This window comes from Dipodomys merriami, unplaced genomic scaffold (assembly GCF_024711535.1).
Source record: "Dipodomys merriami isolate MVZ:Mamm:240054 unplaced genomic scaffold, mDipMer1.0.p SCAF_19, whole genome shotgun sequence".
Lineage (NCBI taxonomy): Eukaryota > Metazoa > Chordata > Mammalia > Rodentia > Heteromyidae > Dipodomys > Dipodomys merriami.
Genome location: NW_027203270.1, coordinates 11411784 through 11425557, shown reverse-complemented (window position 1 = coordinate 11425557; position 13774 = coordinate 11411784). Strand labels below are relative to the sequence as shown.

Genomic DNA, 13774 nt, shown 5'->3' with positions numbered 1-13774 from the left:
TAAGATACCCTTTACCAGTTCCCAGCTGGGCAAGTAGGAAAAGTTGTCCTTCCCAAGTTCATTTTACTACATATTGTAACCCCAGTGAGGGAAAGCTTAAAGCAAGAGAAAACCGAACCCGTGTGCTTTTAACGGAGTCATCGCAGTGTTCACTCTGAATTTCCTGGATGCTGTTGTCAGCACCAGCCGAGCTCGCGGCTGCACCGCGGCCGCCGAGGCGTTTCTGCAGCTACCGCGTCCAGGGCCCGCGGCTCCAGCGTCCGCCTCGAATCTCTCCCCGCGCCACCTCCGGCTCCATGGGGGCCGGGTTCGCAGGCACTGGGCAGAGGGAAGCCTAGAGTTGCCCAATCAGCGGGCCCGCGGGGGCTGGTGGGCGGTGCTTCACGAAGGGGGCGGCGCTCAGCGGGGCTGCTCCACCCTCCTCACCCGCACCGCCTCCCCTCCACTGAGAGCTTCCACCGTCTGCTCGGCTGTCAGGCGCGGTGGCCAAGTGGTAAGGCGTCGGTCTCGTAAACCGAAGATCGCGGGTTCGAACCCCGTCCGTGCCTGTGGTTGGAGGTGGGAACTTGCTGGTCGTAGGTTTGGTGTTTGTCCTCCTCCACTCTCCAAGGGGAATTTTTTTTTCCCTTTTTCCGTTTTGGTTCCAACATCTTCCAGTCTCACTTCCGCCCCCAAACTGCACTGGACAGGGCAGAGCAGGGCAGGGGCGGGGCAGAGCGGGGCAGCGGCTGCAGCTCGCAAAACCCAAGACGTGGCCTGTCCGATCTGTGTGGTGGGGCGTCTGCGCTTCCGGGCAGAGGGTTCTGGCTTCTGCACGTTCCTTTGCAGGGCCGGTTGCACAGGTCCTGCACTCCTCTTTGCCTCCGATGGCTGCCTCATCCGTTCCCGGCCCCGGGGGAGCGGCCCCGGGGGGGCTGACGCTGCAATCGGGCGCCCAGCCAGTAGGTCACTGCCTGAGTCTTTTGTAGGGTAAGATGGACCCATGTCACCTAGCATGGCACGCAGCACTTCGGATCCGCGGCTCTTTTGTTGGACCAGACTGTCCCCCTTTTCAACCGTGCTCCGGAGTCATGCCTAGGACGTCACCTTCCTTGACACACCATACACACCCGGAGAAAAAGGGGTTAAACTTTCCCCAGGGCTGGTTGCCTGGTGGGCCCTGGGGAGCTTCAGGGGAAGTGAATGTGGCCACTCTTGGGTAGTCTGGAGGCGGGATGCCCAGCGCCGGCAGATGGGAAATCGCGATCCCAAATGGAAGGGAATGCAAGCCTGGAGTGTCAGTGCCGGCCTGAGATCCGCGGGGGCCTCGTTTGCCTTTAGTGCACGACAGTCCCCATATTCGGTGACAGGAGCAGAGAGGCCCAGTGCTGTTGAGTATTGCTGTGAATGCTTTCCTGCCCTTGGGATTTCTGACTAGCAAGAGCTGCTTGGCGGGGCATGGGTTTTCTGCAGTAGCTCGAACAGAGACTTCCACCCCAAAGGGACCGGGGTGGGAGATGAGCCAAGCCAAAATCAATGAGAGACAATGCACAGGTGCTGCAGAGACAGGGACAGGGGTCAGGTGTGGATCACAGGCCAAGGTCAGTAAGAGGAGATGGAAGCCAGGGTGTGGAGAAAGCTTGCAATTACCCTGAGGAGTTGCATCTACCCTGGCCTCTGTGGGGCTGGAGGGAGGTCATTGGTTTAGCAGGTGAGGGGGGCAGGGAGGGAATTAACTATACTGCCCTTCATTAAATTGCTTTCTCTCTGGATTTTGACAGCCTCAGTTGTTAAATTTGTCTTTATTTTTGCCAGTGCTGGGGCTTGAACTCTGGGCCAGAGCATTGTCCCTGAACTTTTGTGCTTAAGGCTAGTGCTCTACCACTTGAGCTACAAGCTCCACTTCAGACTTTTTGGTGGTTAATTAGAGATAAGAGTCTCATGTGTTTTCCTACCTAGGTTGTCTTAGAAGTAGAATCTCAGCTTCCTGAGTTGCTAGGATTACAGGCCTGAGCCACCAGCACCTCACTCAGTTGTGAAATTTTAAAGAGGTATTTCCTAAATGCCTTGTGACCCAGAAGTTGCCATTTCTTCCAATCCAAAGGCTTAGAGACTTTTTAAGAACTTTCTTATCTCTTCAGGATGGCCAAGCAGGCAACTCCCAGCAGCCCCCTTCACAGTGAGACCTGGCCATGGCCACTCCATGATGGGAGGTATGTGGCCCTAGCCCCTCGTCTAGGCAGAATCACCCTCCCTGATGAGCAGGACTGGAGCTACAGAAGCTCCACTCATCACTGCAGAGTTCCCAGGCCCACCGACTGCTGCACCCAGGGTCTTAGAACTAAAGTGGGGTAGCCATGTTAGCAGACCCCTTCGTCTGTGGGTCTCTACAACCTCCAGGATATATTTTTTTTACAATATATAATCTATTTTACATCAGGCTTCCTCCTGTGGAGGATTATTATTTAACTTAAAAGCAGAGATGGATGCCCGTGATTCACACCTGTAATCCTACCCACTATGGAGGCTGAGATCCTAGGATCATGGTTCAAAGCCAGCCCAGGCAGGAATCTCTTTGAGATTCTTTTTTTTTGGTTGGTCATGGGGCCTGAACTCTGGGCCTGGGGCACTATCCCTCAGCTCTTCAGCTCAAGGCTAGCATTCTACCACTTGAGCCACAGTGCCACTTCCGGCTCTTTCTGCTTATGTGGTGCTGAGGAATGGAACCCAGGGCCTCATGCATGCAAGGCAAGTGCTCTACCACTGATCCACCTTCCCAGCCCCTCTTTGAGATTTTTATCTCCCATTAACTACCAAAAAAAAAAAAAAAAAAAACCCCAGAAGTGGCACTGTGGCTCAAGTGGTAGAGCACTTGCCTTGAGCTAAAGAGCCCACAGACAGCCCCCAGGCCCAGAGTTTAAGACCCACGGACAACAACAACAGAAAAAGGAGAAATTGGCAACTACTGGCTCCTCTAGAATAGAAGGATAGATTTTAAAGCCTTTTATTGTACAATGAAGTGTGAATTCTAAACTCTCGTCAATACGATGAAAGTAGTAATGCATTCTAAGGAATGTGTCTGCTCTTAGTGGATACCCCTAACCTTGGCTATCATGGCCTCAATTCCACAAGACTCTCTTGCATTTTATGTAATAGCATTTTCTTTTTTGGTCAGTTGTGGGGCTTGACTTTGGACCTGGGTGCTGTCCCTCAGCTCTTTAACTCAAGGCAAGTACTCTACCCCTTGAGCCACAGCACTACTTCCAGTTTTCTGGTGGTTAATGGAGATAAGAATCTCATGGTTGGGCTGGGAAGGTGGCTCAGTGGTAGAGTGCTTACCTTGCATGCATAAGGCCCTGGGTTCGATTCCTGAGCACCACATAAGCAAAAAGAAAAAGCCAGAAGTGGCTCTGTGGCTCAAGTGGTAGAGCGCTAGCCTTGAGCTGAAGAGCTGAGGGACAGCGCCCAGGCCCAGAGTTCATGCCCCAGGACTGAACCCCCCCCCCAAAAAAAAAGAATCTCATGGACTACTTTCCTGCCTGGCTGGCTTTGAAACGACATCCTCAGATCTCAGTCTCCTGAGTAGCTAGAATTACAGACTTGAGCCACCAGTGCCTGGCTAGCACTTTTTTTTTTTTTTTAAGTTTGTGTTGTGTGGGGAGGGGAGGGGGGTGTTCCGGGGCTTGAACTCAGGACCTGGGCACTGTCCTTTGTGCTTCTTTCTTTCTTTTTTAGGGGGGGGGTTGGTCATGGGGCTTGAACTCTGGGCTTGGGCACTGTCCCTGTGCTCTTCAGCTCAAGGAGAGGGCTCTACCACTTGAGCCACAGCGCCACTTCCGGTTTTCGGGGGGGGGGGGTGTTAATTGGAGATAAGAGTCTCATAACTTTTTTGCCTGGCCTGTCTTCAAACAAGGATCCTTGAATGTCAGTCTCCTCAGTTGCTAGGATTATAGGCATGAGGCATCAGGGCCCTATATACAGCAGTATTGTATTGTATTGTATTGTATTTTTGTTGGTCATGGGCCTGAATGCAGAGCCTGGGCACTGGCTCTGAGTTTTTTCATTCAAGTCTGCTATCATGTCCTCAGAGAAGCCTCTGGTTACTCTGGGTGAGGGTGGCTTAGTTTCTTTCTAGACCCTTTTGCAAGTCTCATATGACCAAAAGGAAGCCTGTTGGGGCTGGGACAGGGTCTCAGTTGTGTCTTTCTCTAGCACATGCAATAAGGTAGGGTCTGACTTCAGAGTTAGGGATGTCTTCCCTGAGGAAGTGACCTCAGGCATGGGCTCTTCAGGATCAGGCTTTTTTTTTTTTGTTTTTTTGTCGGCGTGGGTCTTGAACTCTGGGCCTGGGCACTGTCCCTCAGCATTTCAGCTTTACCACTTGAGCCACAGCACCACTTCTGGCTTTTTTCTTTTTGCTTATGTGGTGCTGAGGGATCGAACCCAGGGTCTCAGGCATGCAAGGCAAGCACTCTACCACTGAGCCACCTTCCCAGCCCCTTGATGCTTTATATTTCAGGTACAGTCTCACATTTTTTCCTGGGTAGCCTAGAGCAATAGGAAAAGAAGATAGGGACCAATATTACCAGACTTGTCTACAGTCTGCACTCTAGGAGGGCGAGGAAGGGAACCACACACACACAAACACACACACACAAACACACACACAAACACACACACACACAAACACACACACACACACACACACACACAAACACACACACACACACACACACACATACACACACACTGATGAAGATTTCATTCTGCAGAGGCCCAGGCCCTAGGGGAGTTGAGTGTACAGAATTTGACATACCTGGGAAGGGTGGGAAACAGGTATGAGCAGAGGTTGACCATCTCTCCCTTTGCTCATTGGATGTGGGTTGTCAAGGGACCCTTCAACCAGATGTCTCCGACAGAGGACAGTGTGTTGATAGCATGTCTGGCAGCTGGGGCAAGTCCTTCATGAAAGGGCGACCATCAAGACACGTAGAAGAAATGAAAAGTTAAGAATCAGTTCTATCATAGATGGCAAGGGTGAAGATAAGACTCAGAACTCTGGCCCACAAGCCTGGGTTTTTGACTAGGAACCCTAGCATCTTCATACATGTACCCTGCCCGTCAAGTCTTGAAGATCCTTGAGTAAGGCAGCCACATCCCGAGTCAACGGCAATGCTGGAAACATGGACCCTGCTCCAAGGCCAGCGCAGCATTGGCTGAGATTTGCTGACAGCTGGGAAGGACTGATGCCTTTGGGGCCAGGCTGTCTCTCTCCTGCTTCTAGGGGATCAGGATCATGTCTTCTTGGGAAACCAAGTAGACAAAAGGTGCTCTTGGTTGAATGAATCAAGGTTCAAATAAACGATCAAGGAGTCAAATGCATCAACAGCTATTCTTCCTAGAGTTATGGGACAATCAAGCTGGGAGAAGCTTGCAAAAATAATAATAACCACATCCCAATTTGCCAGTGAGGAAACTGAAGCTCAGAGGCAGGAAATGACTTCTGGAAGGTTGCACAGGAAGTGGGGAACTGAAATGGGCTGGAATGTAGACAAAACTAGTAATCCAGTGAAGTTTTTTCCTGTAGTAAAGCGTTCCCTGGCCTGCCTTGCTTTCTCCTGAGCCTCTCCCTCTGTGCAAAGCATCTGGGCCAAGGAAACAGAGTCTAGGGAAAATGTCATCTGAGCAAACTACGTGTAGAATGAGTCTCAGGGATCCCATGGTGAGTGACATACAAATTACACCAATTATTTCCAGTCCTTTTCTCTCTGGTTGCCAGGATGCCCATGTCTTCTGCCAAAGTGCTCCCCCTCCCTCTCCCCCTCCCCTCTCTCCCCCTCCCCTCTCTCCCCCTCCCCTCTTTCCCCCTCTTCCTTCCCCTATCCTCTCCCTCCCCCTCTCCCTCCCTCCCTCCCCCTCTCCCTCCCTCTTTCCTTCCCTCCTCCTCCTTTCCCCTCTTTCTCTCCCCTCTCTCCCCTCTCCTCTTTCTCTCCTTTCTCTTCTCTTCTCCCTCTCTCCCCCTTCTCCCCCCTCCTCTCTCTGTCTTCTCTCTCCACAAAAGGCTGAAAAGAGAACAGAGCATAATCAATTCTATTGATACAGAAGCAGCAACTGATGGCTAGACAGTCCAGAAGAGGAAAGGGGGTGGAAAGAGACTAGTATAAAGTGCCCTTGATCTTGTGGGAATCACCTCTGCACCCCTGGGCTTGCATCTGTTAGAGCCTGAGCTTTTCTTCCCACCTGCTGCCTGGCCGCACTGTATGTGGGGATGGAAGTTAGGTTAGGAGTTCATCACTAGCAGAGAGTGGAAACACAGCTTTGCTATTATGTACCTTGCTGGCTTCATGCATGGGAGGCCGAGGGGCATGTTGGCTCCACTGCTCTTGGGGACTGTGCTTATACTCTGAGAGAATATGTATGCAGTCAACAAGGTCACTACTGGTTCTTGGGGTGTTAATGTCAGGTTGAAATGCATTCTTCTGGAATGTTTACTGATTATGCATTATGTGCCAGGCTCTGGGGTATAGCAGGGTGCAAACTGATGAGAATCTCTGTCCCTCTGGAGCTCCTATTCTGACAGTTGGAGGCAGAAAAAAAAGTAGAAGTAGGGAGACAGATACCAAAATCTGGGAAATTAGCCAGATGCCTTTGGCTCACGTCTGTAATCCTAGCTAATCAGACTCAATTTTGAGGATCACAGTGCAGATCTAGCCTGAGCAGGAAAGTCCATGAAACTCTTATCTCTAAGTAACTACCAAAAAACTAGAAGTAGAGCTTGGCTCAAGTGGTAGAGCACCAATCTTGAGAGAAAAAGCTAAGGGACCTTGAGTACTGCCCCAGCACTGGCATGAAAAATGTGGCATGTTAGGACTGAGAAGGACTATGGAAGGGGAATAGCTTTGATGGCAGATAAGTGATGGGCAGGGGGCTGTGATTTAGAATGGGGGTGTCTAAAGCCACATGCCAGTGGCTCATGTTGGTCATCCTAACTACTTGGGAGATTGAGATTGGAAAGGTGGCAGTTCAAGATCAGCCCAAGAAAGAAAATCCTTGAGACTATCTATCTCAATGGAAGAAGCTGGGTGTGGTAACATCCTAGCTACACTAGAAGCCTAAAATATGAGGATCGAAATACAGAACTGAGCAGGAAGTGAGACCCTATTCCAAAAGTAATCGGTGCAAAAAGGGCTGGAAGCGTGGCTCAGCCGAACACCTGCTTAGCAAGCGCAAGGCTCTGAGTTCAAACCTTCCAACTCTGAAATTCTGTCCCCAAGGCAGGTTGATCCTTATCAATCATTGAGATGGATTTGTCCAGCAAGGACCCTTAGACCTTAACATTTTCCATGTCTTGACAGGTGTGGTGGTACATCCCTGGAATCCCAGCTGCTTGGGATGCAGGAGGATCTCAAGTTTAAGGCCAGTCCATGCAAAGATAGCAGACCTGGTCTCAGAAGCAAAAGACAAACCAAAGAGTAGGAGATTGGTTCAAGTAGTAGAGTAGATGCCTAGCATGTGCAAGGATCGCCACTCAATCTCCAGCATTACACACATATTAGAAAAATCCATCTTGCACCATACATCCTCACCCTTCACCTCACTTCAGGAGCTATGAAGTTGGCTTGCCAAGGAGCCTGACTCTTGGGGGATGAGCCTCATTAATGGAGACAAAGAGAACAGAAGCCACAGGTCAGACTTGGAGAGGTGAATTACCTTGTGGAAAGAGCAAGAATGGCCTAAGAAGTACCTTGGAGACTGAGCTTGGCTGAGATGCTTGCTCAGACCAGGAGGTCAAAGTGTGGTGGTGAAAAGTGCATGGGACCAAGGGAGAACTGAGGGGACAGGGACTGACCTCAGGGTGGCACTTACTACCCAAGGGACCCTTGACCCTGCCCAGTAATCTCAGTGGTACAATGTGAGCAATAATACCACCTCTGTCCTCGAGACCTTGTGGCATTGTAAAAAGGATCTGGGTACAAGGTCTTGGCATGAAGAGATTTTTCATTAGTGGAGAAGTGTCAAGACCATCACCATGGCATGGCCCCAAGGCCGCGGAATGAAATCAATTCAATGGCTTGGAAAACAGCAGGACAACATAGAACTTGTGTTGAGTGCAAACAGGTTGCTTCATGAAATTTTCCTTTTATTTATGCACACGTGACTACATCACGCATATCTCATACATGTACATATTCCTTATTACAGGGCATGATGGCAAGCATTTAGAAAATCACTATTATAAGGCAGTATTTCTCTTTTCCTTTTTCTTAGGTCTGAAACCAGGATTTGAATTCAGTATCTGATGCTTTCACTCTCCTTGGCTGGCACTCTACCAAATGAACCACGTCTCCAACCTCAAGGGCTGGGTTTTTCTTTTTTTTCCCCACCCCTAGGGCTGTTTTTTAATTTTTTAAATATTTTACATGATTATTATCCTGGCTTCAACTCAGGCCTGAGCACTATCACTTTTTTTTTTGTTGTTGTTGTTCAAGCCTGGCACTCTATCATTTCAGGCTTCATGATGTTTAATTGGAGATAAGAGTCTTCCAGACGGGGATGGGAAGGTGGCTCAGTGGTAGAGCGCTTGCCTTGTATACATGAGGCCGTGGGTTTGATTCCTCAGTACCACGTAAGCAGAAAAAGCTGAAAGTGGCGCTGTGGCTTAAGTGGTAGAGTGCTCACCTTGAGCTGAAGAGCTGAAGGACAGCACCCAGGCCCACAGTTCAGGCCCCACGACAACTAGCTTAGTGATCCTTAGCTCTCAGCTCTCTGAATAGCTAGGATCACAGGCACCCAGCTGTTTTGTTTTAAAACAGAATCTTACTATGTAGCCCACACTGGTTTCCAGCTGTTAATCTTTCTGCTTTAGCCACCTGAGTGCTAGGATTACAGGTATGTGCCACCAGCCCCAGCAAAAACTATATCTCTGAGAAAAGTTGTAGGTAGTATTTTTCTTTTGTTCTGTCATGGGGCCTGAACTCTGGGGCCTGGGCACTGTCCCTGAGCTCTTTTCAGCTCACGGCTAGCACTCTACCACTTACACCACAGCACCACTTCTGGCTTTTTCTGTTTGGTGCTGAGAAATTGAACCCATGCATGCAAGGCAAGCACTCTACCACTAAGCCACCTCCCCAGCCCCATGGTAATGTTTTTCTACCACTGATGAATGTGTACACAACTATCTTTTTTTTTTTTTTTTTGCCAGTCATGGGGCCTGAGCTCTGGGCCTGGGTGCTGTCCCTCAGCTCTTCAGCTCAAGGCTAGCACTCTACCACTTGAGCCACAGTGCCACTTCTGGCTTTTTCTGCTTATGTGGTGCTGAGGAATTGAACCCAGGGCCTCTTGCATGCAAGGCAAGCACTCTACCACTGAGCCACCTTCCCAGCCCCACAACTATCTTTTTTGGTCACATCAGAATAACACTTATACCATCATTGACCAAATACATGTGTCTTTGCCTTAGCTTACTAGAACCATCTTAGTTTCACTGAAACCACAATGTTCATAATATGTACATTATAAGCTACATATTACATATTTTTCCACCTAAAATCATCTTTTAGAAGAGGTTTTTTTTTTTTTGTCAGTCGTGGGGATTTGAACTCGGTCTGGGAGTTGTCCCTGAGGTCTTTTGCTCAAGGCTAGCACTCTACCAACTTTGAGCCACAGCTCCACTTCACGTTTTGGAGATGAGAGTCTCATTGGGACTTTCTGGCTGGGCTGGCTTCAAACTGTGATCCTCAGATCTCAGCCTCTTAAGTAGCTAGGAATACAGGACCTGCCCCATAGGAGCTTTTTTTCAAAAGAAGTTTCTCAGAGGAAAGAGGAGACACAGCAGGCTGTGGGATATTGGCGAGCTTCAACCAGGGAAGGCAGGTCCACACACCCAATGCCTGACTTGCCCTTCCCATAGGGGTCACCTGAAGCAGAGGATTGTGTGGATTGTGGATTGGTTTAGGGCTCTGGGTGTTTTTGTTTTTGTTTTGTTTTGAGGTGTGATGAGGCCAGGGCCCTAGCATCCGCCTTTCTCTAGTGTGTTGTCTAGCCTGCCGCTACCCCCAAGTTTGCAGAACTTCCTTTCTTGTCTAGCTTTGATTCCATTGATGAGATTAGGCGCCCCCCACAGCAGCGTCCTTTGATGTGGTCAGGGGGTAGCAGGGAGATTTCAGGCCCAGGGAGCAAATCTTAATCTTTCAAGGGCTTCTCTGGGATCAGTGCCTGGGTAAACCCATTACATCCCTGCCCTTTCATCCCCCCAGGACACCGGCTCCTCCAGGCTCCGCGCGTCTCAGATCCGAAGAGTTTGTCAGATTTGGAGAGTGCAATAAAAGGGGGAAGAGAAAGCAGAGCAGGAATTCCAGCCCCTGCCAGCTCCGGCAGCATCACCAGCCATGTCAGGGTATCTTCCTCTTTCTTCTCTTCTAATCCTGGGCTCCCCACAAAATGGGGATTATTACAGAGGCCTGAGGCCAGCACTAGTCGTCTTTGGGGGGAAAACCTCTGCCTTCCAGCTCGCCCAGAGCCGTTCCCGTTCCAGCACCTGCGCCCTCACATCCGTCCGGCCTGTGCAGGGGATCCAGGCGACGGCAATCTCCGCTCCTAACTGCAGTGAGGGGCTTACAGCCTGATTTGGGTTAGTGGGGCTGGGAAAGAGAAGATAGGGACACGTAGTGAGCCCTCCACACGCTGGAGGTGGGGGACAAAGGGGCGGGTGAGACGGGAGAGGGAGAGACAAGCTGAGAGACAAAAACAGAGCCAGCACCACCCCTCTTCCACAGCCCCCTCCCCCCAAAAAAGAGATCAGCTTTTGAAAAAGCAGAGCCAGGAAAAGCGGTTGGGTACAGGCAGCCAGCACTGGGAGTTGGAAATGCATAGCTAATATTTCTGGAAAAGCCGCGGCCGGGCATGCTGGGTGGTTTGCAGGTAGGAGCTCCCTGCTTTGCCAGCAAAACCCAGCGAGGAGCGCGCGGCTCAGGCTCCAGGGTCCCGATCCCGAGGTCGAGGCGGGCGCGCGGGCCTCGCGCGCGGGGCGGGGCCGGGTTGGGGGCGCGGCCCGGGCGCCGAGCGGCCGGCAGGGGGCTCCCCGCGCCGATCTCCGCGGGGAGGAAGCGCTGGCGCGGCTCGTCCCGCTCAAGGGAGGAGACGGGGAAAATTACTGGGGGGGTGGGGGGAGCAGGAAGGGCAGCGGGTGCGGGAAGCGGCCCTGGGGACGCTCGAGTTGCGCTGCCCGCGTCCACGTCCCGTGCCCGCAGCGGCGCGGGCGGTGCAGGGACGGGGCACCTTGGCCATCCCCCACGCCGCGCCCCGCGTCCTCCCGCTGGTGCCCGGGAACGAGCGGGCGGTGTCGGGGGCGGTGCCGCACGAGGGGCGGGGCGGAGCGGAGGGCGGGGCGGGGCGCGCGCCGGCTGGGGGAGGCGGGGCGGGCGGGCGGGCGCTGTCCGCGTCCGGCCGCCGAGAGCCGCGGAGCGCGCAGCCTTCCTGATGTGTCACCAGCACGTGGAGCCAGGTCGGCCCGAGCTAACGAGAGAGCGGATCCCCACCCCCCAACTTTCGAGGGGACGCGCTGGCCTCCTCTCCCCATTGTGCCCGGTGTGCCCACCTTGGGGAGGGAGGGGGCAGCGGTCCCGAGGAGGTCGAGCGAGGCCGTGCCCACCCCCGCCCCCCACGCCCCAAGGCCAGGCGCGCACGGGGCTCCTGGAACGTCGGGGCTCCCGACCCCGGCTGGCGGCCGTTGCGCCCCTGTGCGGGATGGGCGATGGTGCGGGAGGAGGCGGCTGGCGGCGGCGGGAGGCGCCGGAGTCTCGGCTCCTGCCCCTAGCTGAGCGCAGGTAACGCGGCGGCGGCGTGGGAGCGCGGCGAAGTTTCTCGGGGTGTAACTCTGGGGCTGGGCGTGAGCGTGGGACCCTCGGCTGCCTCGAGAGAGGCCGGGGGTGGCCTGGCCGCCGGCGCGTTTGTCCCCCGTGGAGAGCTGGGTTCCCATCCCGCGCGGGCGGTGATCAGGCGGACAGGTGATTTCATGTTTTGGGGGGGTGGGGGTCGGGGGGAATCTCGGCGGTGCGGAGAGCTGGCGGCGGAACCCAGCCCGAGGAAGCCTGTCGGGGCGCGCCACACCCCACACTCCAAAGCGGACGGGAGTTGAGGGCTGGGTCTTTGCGGGCGAGATGAGGGTGTCAGTTCAACTGGCCTACAAAGTCCCAGTCCTCGGCCCCCCCAGGACCGGCGGCGTCGCCTCCGCGCTCCTCCCGGCCCCAGGCCGGCTTCCACGGGGGTCCGCGCGCGCGCGAACCGGCCGAGCCGCCACCTCCCAGACCCACACGGCGGCGGGGATGGAAAGGCGCGTGCAGCGCGGGCTCAGCGTGCAGATTCCAGGATCCCCGTGCTTGGAAAGAGAAATCGCGAGGCGCTCGGAGTTGGGAATCTGTGATTACCTGAGACCCCAAGCTGGATTCTTCTCTTGGGGCAACCTTCCAGTGAGCGGAAGCCTGCTCCCCTCTCCCTAACTGCCCTGCCCAGCCCTGCCCTGCCCTGCCGCGCTTTCCAGGTGTCCACCTTGAGCTTGGGGGTGGGGGAAGTCGGAGCCTGTTTTCCAGACTTGCCTTTGAGGACATGGAAGTGTAGCTGTTTTTCCTGCACACCACCGTCTCTTGGAAAGATGGATCTTTGTAATGTGTCTAACTGGCTAGTCTTTTGTTCCCTGACCCCTCCTCCCCCCCCCAAAAGGCTATCACCTCAGCTTTATGCAGGAAGCTTTCTCAAACTCTATTCCTCTAAAGTTTGTTTCTTCACACACACACACACACACACACACACACACACACACACCCAAAAAAAACAAGAAACGATGCTTAAAATCCGGGGTTCCTGATGTTGGCACTTTTGCCACTTTGTGTTGTTTTGGCCCGCTTGGCAGTGGGGACCTTGGACAAAACATTTGGGAACATGCAGTGAGGTGACTTGACCTGTGTGAAGGGCACGTGAACAGAATGGGGGCACTTTTGGCCCCCTTTTTGGCATTGGGGAATAGAGGTTTCTAGAAGTATGGAAGAGGGAGAACCAGCCTGGCCAGGTTGACCCATCTTGGGGAAGTTGGGGCAAAGACACATAAAAGGCACTTCATCACCAGCTTCCCGACCTCTGTGGGTCAAGGAGTCTTTGTGGTTGTCATGTAGAAGTTTGTCGTCTTCCCTGATTCGGTGGGTCCAGAAGGAGCCAGCTGTGGACACAGGGCAGTCAGGAGAACTGGGTCTGAGGCCAGACTGGGGTTGGAAAATGAACAAGGGCATAGTCTTGCCCTGCGTTTAGCCTGAAATTTGTCTATGCGAGCTCTGTCCTTTGGGCCCTAGTTAGTGAAACATGTAGATGTCCAAAGTATGGGAGAAAACTTTCTTTGACAAATTCTTAGTTTTGAGACAAAATTATCTAGGATTGGAGCTACTAAGAGCTTCAGCTGGAGGCCTTGCTCCTAATTAAGAAAAATGCTCTCTTTGGGGCACAGAATCAGGTTGGGAAAACAATGTTTTCCCTTTGAACCTATGCCTCTTGTAGTCCTACAGATCAGTATGGGAAAAAAAAATAAGTGAAATGGAAATCTCCAGAATATTTCATGGTCATGGAAGATCTGCAGAAGTGGCTTGTGTAATGAGATGCAGAAAAGCATGCAAAGCGGGCTGCTTTGAACCACCTGGAGGGGACAGGCTTGGGGACAGTGGAGCATGAACGTGTAGGAATAAGGCATGAGGATCCCGACAGCACCTCTGGCCTGGTCCCAGTGGCCCGCAGATCTCCTTCAGGCCATATC

At 52.8% G+C, this 13774-nt stretch overlaps 1 non-coding gene across 1 annotated transcript; it reads left to right on the top strand.

The window, feature by feature from the left end:
- Window positions 1–476: 476 nt before the first annotated feature.
- Trnat-cgu (transfer RNA threonine (anticodon CGU)) lies at window positions 477–548 on the top strand. Its single transcript has one exon. It is a non-coding gene; the product is annotated as a tRNA-Thr (tRNA).
- The last annotated feature ends 13226 nt before the right edge of the window (window positions 549–13774 follow it).